The sequence below is a fragment of the Pituophis catenifer genome, unplaced genomic scaffold (assembly GCF_029215685.1).
Source record: "Pituophis catenifer annectens isolate HBS135680 unplaced genomic scaffold, rPitCat1.0.hap2 SCAF_3, whole genome shotgun sequence".
Taxonomy (NCBI): domain Eukaryota; kingdom Metazoa; phylum Chordata; class Lepidosauria; order Squamata; family Colubridae; genus Pituophis; species Pituophis catenifer.
The window spans coordinates 74,839,358-74,852,640 of NW_027256883.1; positions in this window are offsets into that span (position 1 = coordinate 74,839,358).

Sequence of the window (13,283 nt, forward strand, 5' to 3'; positions counted from 1 at the left end):
ATGCCTGTGACGATCCAAGCTGAGTTGCCTGATCGGCAGAGGCTTTTTAAAAAATTCAGCTTGGATTGTCAGAGGCATTTAAAAGAAAAAACCCTTTTTTTCTTTTAAATGCCTCTGACGATCCCAGCTGAGTTGCCTGATCGGCAAAAGCTTTTTAAAAAAGCCTCTGCCGATCAGGCAACTCAGCTGGGACCGTCAGAGCCTTTTGAAAGCATATTTTTACAACCTCTTCGCCGAAGAGGTTGTAGAAAAAATGGTTTTAAAAGTAAAAAAAAAAATTGCCCATGCCCATCCAGTCACATTACACCCCCCCCACCAAGCCATGCCCACAGAAATGGTAGTAACAAATTTTAGATTTCACCACTGTGCTACCCCTCCCTGAACACACCATACACCCCATAGAATTCTGAGGATCCAGTGGCAGGGCAAGGTGCCAGACACAGAAGTCGTCTCCAGAGCAGGCCTGCCATCAGTTCACACCCTGCTGATGAAAGACCAGACACGCTGGGCAGGCCATGTTGCAAAGATGCCAGACCATCGCATCCCTAAACAGCTCCTCTATGATGAGCTGTCTCAAGGAAAGCAATCGCATGGGGGAGAAAGGAAGCAATACAAAGACACGATCAAATATTCCTTCAAGTCCCTCGACACCACCTCCTGGGAAACCTTGGCAAGATCGATTGACATGGTGCACGTTACTCCACCAAGGCTGCCAGACATCTCAGGCAGGGGTGGGTTCTACTTACCTTTACTACCAGTTCGCAACAGGATCGCAGAACATTTCATGCCCGTATAGCCTTACCAACCACCTGCGGACACATCGTGGACAGCCCACAACCTGTGAGAAATCAAGGTGCTCTTCGAATGCGATGAACGAACATCAATTTATTTACTTAGATTTTTTTTCCAGATTCTGCAAAGTAGTTTATGAAAATTTCGAATACAAGAACCAAACTCAAAAAAAGGAAAGAAACAAATGGTTTATGTGGCAATAAACCATTGCTTGTCACTCAGCAGCAAAAGGACCTTAATGTAGTTCAAATATTTCTTATTGTGCACCTTAGCAAGAATCAGTGAATAATGGTCCTCCTTTTTAACAAGCACATGGACCTTTTTATTATAGTCATTGAAACAGGAGATACATGAGTCTGTTCCTGTCTTATAACTTGAATTTTCTTAATGATGCATGGAGATGAGTTGTCTAACAGGAAAATATCCCTACCGAGACATTCTGGAGACAGCTAGGCAAGATGTCCAGAGTGTCAGAAGTGAAAAACATCAGCAGAAAAACAGGAAATCTAAATTGATGTCTCTTAATTATTGTGTCAAAATTATGATGGAATACCTCTCAGATAAATAAAATTTACATGGTACTACTAATCCAATGCAAAGCTCACTTAAGTTCGTGCATTTCAATGGGAATTTACATGACAGTGTACTTGAGTCCCTTCCACTGTGACACATGCTGGGCTGTGACAATGCAGATTCTTTTTTTAAAAACAAGTTTTATTGGTTTCCTCCCCACACACATGCATTCACCCACATCTTTTTTGAACAGAGTATTGGCCATATCTTATCTTATACAATTAATCAAATTCAAATACATTTTACTCAATTACAGTTTTTGCCAAAATCTTTTCCCCCTTTTTTTTATCATGTCTCAATATTTCTATGCTTACTTACATAAACAAAATCTTCATTTGCCCTTAAATTCTAATTATTGCTATTTATTCATATTTGTTCTCTTTTATTCTTTAAACCATTCATTCTTTATCTTAATATCTTTATATTTGTTCGGGGTTGCCTTTCTTCCATTTCATCTTTTTTATTGTATAGCAATATTTCTCCTCAAACCTACCGCCTCTCTCTTTTCTTTCCTTCTTACTTTCTCTTCCCCTCCTCTTCTTCTCCTCTCTACTTCCCCTTCCTTTCTCCTTCTCCTCCTTTCTTCCTCCCTCTCTTACCCTCACTCCTACTCTAATTCCCCTTCCCTTCCTTCCTCCCTTCTCTTCCTTCCCTCTCTCTCCTTCTTTCTCTCTTCCATTTCTTTTCTCCTTCCTTCAGCCCTCTCTATTGCCATATTCATTTTCAATTTTATATTTTCCACTATGGAGTCCAGGCAACCCTGATCTTTCTTTCACTTATCAAGTATATTTCTCAAAATTCAGACTCATCTTTTTCATTATTAGCAGTATATTTCATCTTATTCCATTTTTTCTTTTAAATCTTTAGTCAAACAATCTTCCAACCCTTAGACTTTTTACTTTTAACAATTTTTCTACTTTACTTCTTACAAATATGTCATTTAAATCATTTTTACATTTCAATTTCATTCAATTTACAGTTAATTTCCATTTTCCATCTTAATTTCAATTAATTCTTATGTTATAATTTATTCTCTCCTTTTAGTGCTTCCTCCAATATCATTCTTTCTTTCACATTGCATCTACTGATCTATTTTTCATTTAACAGCATTTTCACATACAATTTCTACAACTAGCATCCTTCTCTTTATTAACAAATTAAGATTTTCACTGGCTCTTAACCATTTTCTCTTAATCTCTCCACAGTTCCCTTTCTTGATGTTTTCCTCCCTTTCTCCCATTTCTTTGCCGCCTTCTTTTTCCTTTTCTTATATCTCCCCTTCAGCCTTTTTCCTTTAATTTTAACTCTATTGCTTTTCATTCTCAATCTTTCCCCATTTATTTCTCTTCTCTTCATATTTGAGGTGTATTTTCCCTTATCCATTTTTATTCTATCACTGTTGAACCCAGTGTGATCATCTTTATCTTTTTTTTCAATTATTTCCTTTTCAATATTATCTCCTTGTTTCTCTTGCTTCTCATTCATCTTTTCTCCTTCTTTTCTTTTTTCTTTTCTTTTTCTTTTCTTTTTTTCTTTCTTTTTTTTTTTTTTGCAATCTAACCAATCCTTCTTTATTTCCCTTAAATGCTTCTCTTATTTTTTGAAACATCTCCCTTAGTGTCTCATATTCATCCTCCCAATTCTCCATATTTTCAATTTTAAAAGGCTAGGATTTTTAAGCTTGTTCTTTTCATTTACATATGCTTCAGGTTTCAAAGGCCATATAATGTCTCTTAAAAAAAAATAATGTCCACTTCAAATATTTACTTGAGCCAGCACAGTTTTAGTCTTTGTCTCTTTAACCTTGCTTCAGCTGCATGAATATGCATTCCCACGCCTCCCTCACACGCTCTTTTTGCCAGCAGATGTCGTTCTCCGATTCACTAGTCTTCTGGCAACAAAATCTCCATTTTATAGTCCACAGGAACGCTTACTTTCTCTTTTCCAAATTAAATCCTTTATTGTTTAAAAAATGTTTTTCTGTCTCCTTTTTCCTTGTCTTATTCTTATTTTTTCCAAATCCAATTATAAATCCAGGTGGAAGATTCATTTTAGGGCTTTAGGTTTGATTTTAAAATTCCTTTTTTTTTTCTCTCTCCACTTAAGTTCCCCAGTGCTAATTAGCCGCCAATTTCCGCTGGGATTTCTTTCAAGCTGTTTAAAGTTTTTTTCTTTTTACCTGTGAGTTGGCTAATTACTCACCGGGCAAACAATATTCCATTCAATCTGGGAATTTCTATGAGCAAATTCTAATTTACTGGAATTGCATCTTTGGCTTAATTGTAATTATATAGTCAATTAAATTTAAATCCTTTTATATAATTGTTTCTTCCACTTCAGGAATAATTATAAAAATGATGATGTTTGTTAGATGCTATATCCTGTATTTGCTCTGGGAAGTCCGGGGGGGGAGGGTTGGGGTAGGAGGGGGTAGGAGGGAAGGGAAAACATGTGTAAAGAATCTGGAGAGGTTCTTGGAGTCTACGTAATTGTGTTTTTTTTTTTCAAAGAGGTTGTTAATTTGCAAATGTGATTGTACAATTCATATATGGAAAGATGGCAAACGGTTTATGTTTTTCTTGTAAAAATGTTTTTTGTCTTGTAAAACTCTTTAATTAAAAAAAAAAAGTTTTTTCCTTTTTACCTGTGAGTTGGCTAATTACTCACCCGGCAACAATACTCCATTCAATTACCGCTCCGAAATTCCCTCTTTCTGATCCTGGCCATTCTGGCTTGTGACAGCTCCTTAATGGCTGCCTTCCTTCGCCGACGGGTCGAAGACTAATGCCGGCACTTCAGGGAACTTGCTCATTCCCTATCCATGCCAGCCAGTGTCTTCTTTCTTCCCTGTCTCCACAAGACAGCTATGATCCCTGGGGATCCCCAAAATCGGCTAGGATATTGGTGTTCTCCTGGAGCCCAGAATCCACACCGTATCACCCGGGGACGATGCAGATTCAATGTCATATCTCTGCATTCCCACAATGCCAAATATCTTGGGCTGATTGTTGGCATTGTGGGTTGATGTTAGATCAGGCGCAGGAACAGAAGACGTGACCAGCTCGATACATGTAACAGCTTTATTTACAATGTAACAAGTAAAAGAAGACTGCTGGCGCGCTGCCGGAGCTCTCCTTATATTCGCTCCCGGCAGACGCACCGCCCCTAGACAGGGATTCAAATCTCCCGCCCGATGGCTGGCAGCCAACCAGGGCGGATGTCCTTATAAGGACATAACACTCCTCCCCCCTTAGTCTGAACTGTCAAATCTCGTCCACAAAAGTCACGTAGTCACGCAGGTACATAGGACGCCTCGGCACCCTAGCTGACCTGCGCAGTCTCACTTGTTCTCCGTCTCCGACCTGGATGGACGGGGCTCTGTCGTCTCCCGGCTCCCTCTCCGGAACCGGGCTTGGTTCGGCTGTCGAGTGAGCGGGGTCACCCCCAGCGCCTCCGGCCGGACCGCAGACCTTGGATGGCTGGTTCTGATGGTCTTCTTCCTGGCCTGTGGATCTGTCGCCTCGTCTCGGTGGCTCGGTTCCGACCCGGGAAGAGCGTCTGAGTCTCGGTAAGTCCATCGTTTGCTCTTCCCTGGTCTCCCGTGCGCTGCGGTTCGGTTGCGGTTCAGCCTGGTGCCGGGTGGGTGGTGGTTCGGTTTGGTGCCCTCTGGACCGGCCCGCCGGCTGCGGGTGGTGCTGGCCTGTGTTGCGTTGTCCGACCTCACAGGGGTGGCGTTGGTCTGCTAGGTCGGGCTGGCGTTGGTCTACCCCGTCTGGTCGGTGGTGGTCGACCTGGTCGGGCTGTTGTTGCGGCACTACCTCTGCGGGGCGGCGGAGGTCTCCCCTGCCGGGGTGGTGCAGGTCTACCTGGCCGGGTTGTTGTCGGCTTTCCCTTCCCCCTAGTCCCTGGTCTACCGTCGGGTGGTGCCTGGGGTCATCCGGGTCGGGGTGTCATTTGTTGGCTGTCTTCTGTGATGGGCGGGGGTCCCCCACGTCGGTGAGTCGTGTGCCACCCTCGCCCGTGGGTCGTGGGGTGCCCATCTTGGCTGGGTCCCGGTCTACTCGCCTGGAACTGCAGTCTCCCTGGCTGGGCTGGCATAGGCTGCTGTAACTGGTGGGGTGCGCTGCTCCTCCTCTGGGCAGGTCCCGGTCTACCTGCGGGCTGGGTTGGTGGTCCCTGGCCTTGCCGTGCCCGGTGCCCACCTGGCTGGGTTGGTGTTGCCATCCCCCATGCGGTTGGCCCCGGTCTACCTCGCTGGGCTGCCGATGTGACAGCATCTGGTAGTGGGCTGGGCCAACCTTGTCGGGGTGGTGCTGCTCTGCCTCGCAGGGGTGTGGTAGGCCTACCTCGTCAGGGTGTTGTAGGCCTACCTCGTCGGGGTGTTGTAGGCCTACCTGGTCTGGGTGTGGTAGGCCTACCTCGCCGGGGTGTTGGAGGCCTGCCTCGTCGGGGTGTTGTAGGCCTCCCTCGTCAGGCTGGTTTTCATGTGCCCCCCCCACCTTTTTCGGAGTTGGTCGATGTGGCGTCTCGTGAACTGTCCATCTTCCAACTCGACGATGTAGGATTTGGGCCCGGTTGTGCTGGCAATTTTCCCCTTCAGCCACTTAGGAGAGCCGCTGAAATTCAGCGCGAAAATTGAATCTCCGTTGCTGAAGGCGCGAAGCGGGCGGCTGGCGGTTGCGGTCACTTCCGGGCTGTATTGGGGGTGCAGCCGGTCCAAGGGTGACCTCAACCTTCTGCCCATCAACAGTTCGGCCGGACTCTTGTGGGTGGTGGCGTGTGGCGTGATGTGCTGGGTGAGGAGGAAATTGTCTATGCGCTCTTGCCAGTCCCCCGGGCCCATCTTGGTGAGGGCCTCTTTGGTCAGTCGGACCATGCGTTCGGCTTGTCCGTTTCCGGCCGGCCTGTACGGGGCGGACAGGGCGTGGCGGATGCCCAGTCCTGCCAGGAAGGACTCCATGGCCAGGGATGTGAGCTGGGGGCCGTTGTCTGAGACCAGCACATCCGGTAGGCCATGCGTGGCAAAAAGGCGGCGCAGGGCTCGGATGGTTGCGTCAGTTGTGGTAGATGCCATGGGCACCACCTCGGGCCATTTGGAGAAGGCATCTACCACGATGAGGAGGTGTCGCCCTTGCATCGGACCCGCGAAGTCAATGTGGATCCTCGACCAGGGGTTGCTGGGGGTCTCCCACTTCGCGACTTCGGATTGCGGCGGCGCTGGGCGAACTTCTTGGCACGGGTCACATCTGGAGACCCATTGTTCAATGTCTCTGTCCATGGAGGGCCACCAGACGTAACTCCGTGCCAGAGCCTTCATGCGGACGATGCCCGGATGCCCCTTGTGCAGGGTTTCTAACGTCCGCCGTTGCAGAGTGCTTGGAATCAGCACCCTGTCTCCCCATAGCAGGCAGCCTTTTATGGTGGACAGCTCCTCCTGCTTCCTGGCGAACGGGCTGAACCTTTCCTCTGGCTTTTCCGCTGGCCACCCTCTGAGGATCCAGGACTTCACTTGGCAGAGTGTGGGGTCCTTTTGGGTGTGGACGGCCACATCTGCGGACGACACCGGGCAGCTGGCGTCGTCATCAATGTGGAGTAGGTGGAGCGTGGGGGCTGGGTCTTCGACCGGCTTCTTCGATGGGCATCTGCTGAGGGCATCAGCGTTCCCTATGGCTGTGCCTGGCTGGTGCACGAGCCGATAGGAGTAGCCGGCTAGGAAGATGGCCCATCTCGTCATTCTTGGGGACATGAAGGTCGGGGTTGGTTGGTCGCCTGCGAGGAGTCCCAGAAGAGGCTTGTGGTCTGTGACTATGGTGAAACGTCTTCCGTAAAGGTATTCGTGGAAGCGCTTCACTCCAGCCACGATGGCCAGGGCTTCTTTGTCCAGCTGGCTATAGTTCCGTTCTGCGCCGGATATTGTCTTTGAGAAGTACGCGATTGGGGCTTCCGAGCCATTGGGCAGTTCGTGGCTGAGGACTGCCCCCACCCCGTAGGGCGACGCGTCGCAGGTCAGTCTGATGGGGAGCGTCTCGCTGTATTGGATGAGGACGCTTTTGGACGTCAATAGTCCCTTGATGGCCCGGAATGCCGCTTCCTCTTCCTGGCCCCACTTCCAGGAAGCCGATTTCCCCAGCAGGCGGTGGAGTGGCTCAGCAACTGTGGCTTTCTGTTTTAAGAAAATGGCGTAGAAGTTGAGCAACCCAAGGAAAGCCTGAAGCTCCGTTTTGTTTTTTGGGCTTGGAGCTTCATGGATTGCTTCCACTTTTGATTTGGTGGGGTGTATGCCTGTGCTATCAATGAGGAAGCCCAGGAACTCGACTTCCTGTACTCCTATGATGCACTTGTCCCGCCTGACCCTCAAACTCTTGGCCTTGAACCGCTGCAGGACAAGCCTGAGCCTTTCAAGGAGTTGGGCTCTTGAGTCACCGGAGATGAGCACATCATCGAAGTAAGGCACCACCCCTGGAACGCCTTGGAGAAGGCGTTCCATCATGGATTGGAAGATACCAGGGGCAGCGCTGACTCCAAATTGGAGGCGGTTGCATTTAAATGCCCCTCTGTGCGTGACAATTGTTTGAGCCTCCGCTGTTTTGTCATCCACTGGCAGTTGCTGGTAAGCCTGGGCCAGGTCCAGTTTCGCGAAAATTAATCCAGATCCCAGGGAATGCAGCAGATGTTGCACCACTGGGACTGGGTATGCGCTCTGTGCCAACGCCTTGTTGATGGTACAACGGTAGTCAGCACAGATGCGCACAGACCCATCATGCTTCAGTGGGGTCACAATGGGGTCTCCCATGAGGCATGATCGATCGGTTCCAGTACGCCCTGGGCGATCAGCTTATCCAGCTGTTCATCTACTTTAGGCCGCAGGGCAAATGGAACTCGGCGGGGCTTGAGCCTGATTGGGGTGATTCCCTTGTCCAGATTAAAAGAGATTGGCCTCCCCACAAATTTCCCCAGCTTACCATCGAAGACTTCTTTGAACTCTTCGATGATGGAGTCGAGTTCGTCCCTGCGAATCTCGTGGATGCCCTGAAGTGAAAGTCCTAGAGGCTTGAACCACTCCACGCCCAACAGGTTCGGTCGGCTGTGCTGCACAATGTTGATGGGTAGCTTTCCATCGAAGTCGTTGTACTTCACATGGATGGTTGCTCTGCCTAGGATTTCAATGGGGTTTCCGTTAAAGTCCATAAGTTTGTCTTTCGGGGCTTTCAGCTGGGTCCTTTTGTATGCCGGTTTCAGCTGTTGTAGGTGCTGCCAGTCCATGATGGAGAAGGCGGATCCAGAGTCTACCTCCATCTTGCACGGAGACCCCTCTGCTAGCAGCGTCACGTGGAACTTGGTGGTCCCCTCGTCGCTTGTGTGAGCAATGATGGTGGTCTGGTGCACCGTTCTATTTCGGGGATATTCCTCCTCCCCGCGCCGGGACTGGTTTGAGGACCGTTTGGATGTCCTCTGGTTATCTTTGCGATTTTCCCGGAATCGTGGTCTGGGCGGCTCCGGGGCTGGGTCTGTGGCTCTGCAGGCCTCGGCGATGTGGCCCCTCTTCAGGCATCGTCGGCAGGTCGCGTCCCTCCATCTGCAGTTTGCCCTGGGGTGGTCGCCTCTGCAGCTGCCGCATCGCTCACCCCGGTCGCCATGCTGTGGGTCTTCCCGCCTGGGGGGGCGAGACACCTTGTGGACGGCCATTTCCTCATCAGACTCGGATTGCGCGGTTGCCTCGTCTGATGAGGTCGGGCCCGACTTGTGGATCTTATGGATCCCTCTTGCTTTTATCATTGCGGCGGCTGCTTGTTCAGACGTTTCAGCCGCTGTTGCCTCGTCGAGGACGTCTTTCAGCGGGATCCTCTTCCGGCTGAGGAATTTCTTTTGCAGCCCCACATCTCGCATTCCAAAAACAATGCGGTCTCGGATGGCATTGTCCACATTGTCGAACTCACAGTTGGCAGCGATTTGGCGAAGCGCTGCCACGAATTCCTTGATGGATTCACCTTCCCGCTGGTTCCTTTGCTGGAAGGTGAACCTGTTTGCGATGGGGGTGCCTGTAGGTGCATAGTGCTCCTGTAGGACTTCCTGCAGATCGTTCCAGGACATCTCTTCGATGTCCCTGGGTGCCACGAGGTCAATCGCCATCTCCAGGACGTCCGATCCGCAATGAGCCAGGAAGAGGGCTCTTTTCCTCTCATCGTCGAGGTTCTGGTATCCATTGCCTCGCAGGAACTGCCGGAATCGGACCATGTATGACCTCCACTTCTCCCGGGATGGGTCGAACGGGTTCAGCACGGTCATCGGGGCTTGCGGGGTAGCCATTCTGGAAGTCGCTGTGGTGTAGTGACTTCAGCTCGTTGGGCGATCGTGCCGTGAGTCTTTCTCAGGTTCTCTTCTCTAGTCCTTCGTCGCCAGTGTTAGATCAGGCGCAGGAACAGAAGACGTGACCAGCTCGATACATGTAACAGCTTTATTTACAATGTAACAAGTAAAAGAAGACTGCTGGCGCGCTGCCGGAGCTCTCCTTATATTCGCTCCCGGCAGACGCACCGCCCCTAGACAGGGATTCAAATCTCCCGCCCGATGGCTGGCAGCCAATCAGGGCGGATGTCCTTATAAGGACATAACAGTTGACCTGTTTACTTTTCAGATCAAAACGTGAAAGAAAATGCTCCAAAGAAAATGTCAAGAAGACAGTGCCACAATATTTCCTCTAAAACTGTAGATTGGATAGTTTTCCATTAGAAGGGACTGTTGCCTTGCCCCAGTCCCCAGCTCTTTGGATTCTCTCTTCCCTCTTAAAGCCTCCTCCTCACTAGTAGATCTGACTCCATAACATTGTTGCCATTTCTCCTCCCTCATTTTATAGTCCCTTCAAAGCAGAAAGTATGGTTCCTGAATTTCTTTCCAACCTCTTAAAATATCAGTGGTGTAGGTCATGTGACTGGGAAGGGAGAGAGTGGGGTCTTAGAATGGAGGAGCCATCGGCATTCTGAAGTGTTGCATCTCCCATAGAGATGTGCTGGGGGGTGGAGTGATGTTTTTTTCCTCTCTAGAGTCCTTCCTCTATCATCAGATCTGGGCCATGTTCAAATCAATCTTTCTTTTGCTCCCCAAACTAAATCTGGTCTGGTTTCATTTTGTTATCCTGCTGACAGATGAATAGATGGAATTCTATCCCCCTTAACATAATTTCAATATTTTTAGCCCAAGCAATCATTGTCTCCTTTACCTGCTCACTTTCAAGTTTAATACTTAATAGATAACAATATAATTTCTTTATCAATTTCTCATCTGTTCTAGTCAATATCTGATCTAGTTCTGTTAGCTTTTTGTTGAAACCATACAGTTTAGTAACTTTCTTATAATGTCAAACATTGGGATAACTTGTGCTTATAAAGGGTGATTCATATTTCAATCCATGTGAACACAAGGAAGTGGCAAACAAAAATAGATGCTGCTATTTAAAGATTCTGCCCTCCTTATGTGGGCCTTGAAAAGATCAGAGATTACTTTCTACTTATCTTCTTATATACTTATTGAAAGACACACTATCTACTCTAACTTTCTTATACTTTTCAGCAATTTGTTTTTAGTCTGCCTAAGAGCATTCAAGTCTAAATGAGACTAACGCACAACTAAAAAATGACTAAGGAAGAATATCTTAATAATTAATAAGATCCTTCAAGTACTTGATGAGGATGAATTTGCTGACTTGTCAAAGATTATATCATGTTAATTTGTCATAAAGCCAGTGGTGGGCTGCAAAATTTTAACAACCGGTTCTCTGCCGTAATGGCTGGGTGGCTGGGCGTGGCTGGGTGGTTGTGTGACTGGGTGGGCATAGCCAACTCGACATAACATACGTCGAGTGGTGCCTCGCCTCACCTCGCTTGCCTGGCCTTCTGAGCTCTTCTGGTCTTTGTCTATTAATTTGTCTACTACTACAGTGTCTGGTTGATTATCTAATGCCTGCCTGTCCTTCTGGAGCCAGAACTCCCACAGATTCTTAGCTCTATTATTCTCCACAATCTTCTGTGGAAATTACTTGATGGATGGCTGGGGAATTCTGGGAGTTAAAGTCCATACATCTTTCAGCTGAGAGACATTGATCTACCCTTTGGGTTCTACCTAGTGGGGTAAATCCCTGCTTCTATGGATCTGCTGTTTGATGCCTGTTCTTGTCTGTTACGATCAGTGATCACTGCTGCCTTTTACACACACACACACACACACACACACACACACACACACACACACACCAGAGCAGGGGTTTGCAACCTTAAACACTCAAAGAGCCATTTGGACCAGTTTCCCACAGAAAAGAAAACACAGGGAGCCACAAAATCCTTGAGACATCTAAAATGAAGATAACATTGCATATATCATTTTTTACCTTTATGCTTATACTCTATTTAACTCAGGACTATTTCTTCTGCGCCTTAGGTAGAAAAAGAGCTTTCCTATCACTTGCTGGAGATGTCATGGGTTAATCTGGGAATTTCTATGAGCAAATTCTAATTTACTGGAATTGCATTTTTGGCTTAATTGTAATTATGTATTCAATTACATTTGAAGCCTTTTATATAATTGTTTCTTCCACTTCAGGGATAATTATAAAAATGATGATTTTTCACTCATTTCTTTATTAGTAGTAGAAACAAAATAAGCAGCCATAAATGTCACCTAAAGTTGGAACCCTATATTTGGATTCTGATGGATATTGTTGTGAATGCTTTTGCAAAACAGTGGCTGGGAAGACTTGCCACAGATAAGTTTACAAAGCACCTATTTCAAATAACATTTCTTGATTGTGTATTCTTATTTGCCCTCTTGTACTGTACCACTGCATTTTGGATTCAAATGCAAAAAAATATATTTTGGAGAGCACAGAGAAAGGAATACTGCACCTGTTTGCAATTCTTTAAGGCAGCTGCATTTTTTTTCCCGGGGTTAGTTTCATGGGATTATGCAGCTGCCTTTCTTCCCCAGAAAAGGCCATATTTTGTTTAAAGAATTGCAGACAAATGCATCCTTATCCACCATAGCAAAGCACAATCCTACTCTTATAGTTTTTCTGCTTTTTCAAGACAGGTGGACGCTCTTCTAAACAAAACACTGGCTGCAGATAGGTCTCTTTTTCACATTGCAGGAAAGTTCAGAAATGGCTCAGTGAGTTAACAACTGACTGGCTGATTTTGGGCCAGTCATTCCCTCTCTCAGCCCAGCCTACCCCACAGGACTGTGGTGGGGAAAATAGGAGGAAGAGGAGGGATATTTGGGATGTTTGCTGCTTTGAATTGCTTACAAAAATAATGATGGAATATAAATAAAGATGTAAATGATTTTTCTGGAGGATGGTAGAAGATAAAAAATAACCGGCATGAAAAACAGTCTTCTACTTCCAAGAACTCTGGTGGTTAGTTCATAAAATATCCATCAGTTGTTTTTCTCAAATATGAAAATTCTGTATATAACACTAATAGTAAGAAGAAGAAGGAAGTGCCCCCAAAGCATTAGAGAATGCCTCATAACATGTTTGATCATTACAAAAAACAATCCAAAAAATTTCTTATGGATGCTCAAGGTCAGAAAAGAAGTATTGTCTCTTTGCTTTATAAGGAAGGCTAAATCACCATTATTTTCCCATTGCAATAAAGATCTTGGTGACCACTTCCCTATCCTTGTCTTTTGGCAACATTAAGACAAACCCCATTATTTTCTTGTAGTAGAAATGTTTTTGCTTAATTTGATGTGTGTGTACTTTTAATTTTGAAGCTCTGGGTAAAATCCTTCAATATCATTTCGATTAAACTTTTGCTTCTAATATGTGATATGAGCCAGATTTTCACAAGGATAATATGTATTCTATTGTCACTAGGAAACTAGCAGATATGAAACCTGTATTCTACTATATAGACTTCGTATCCTGC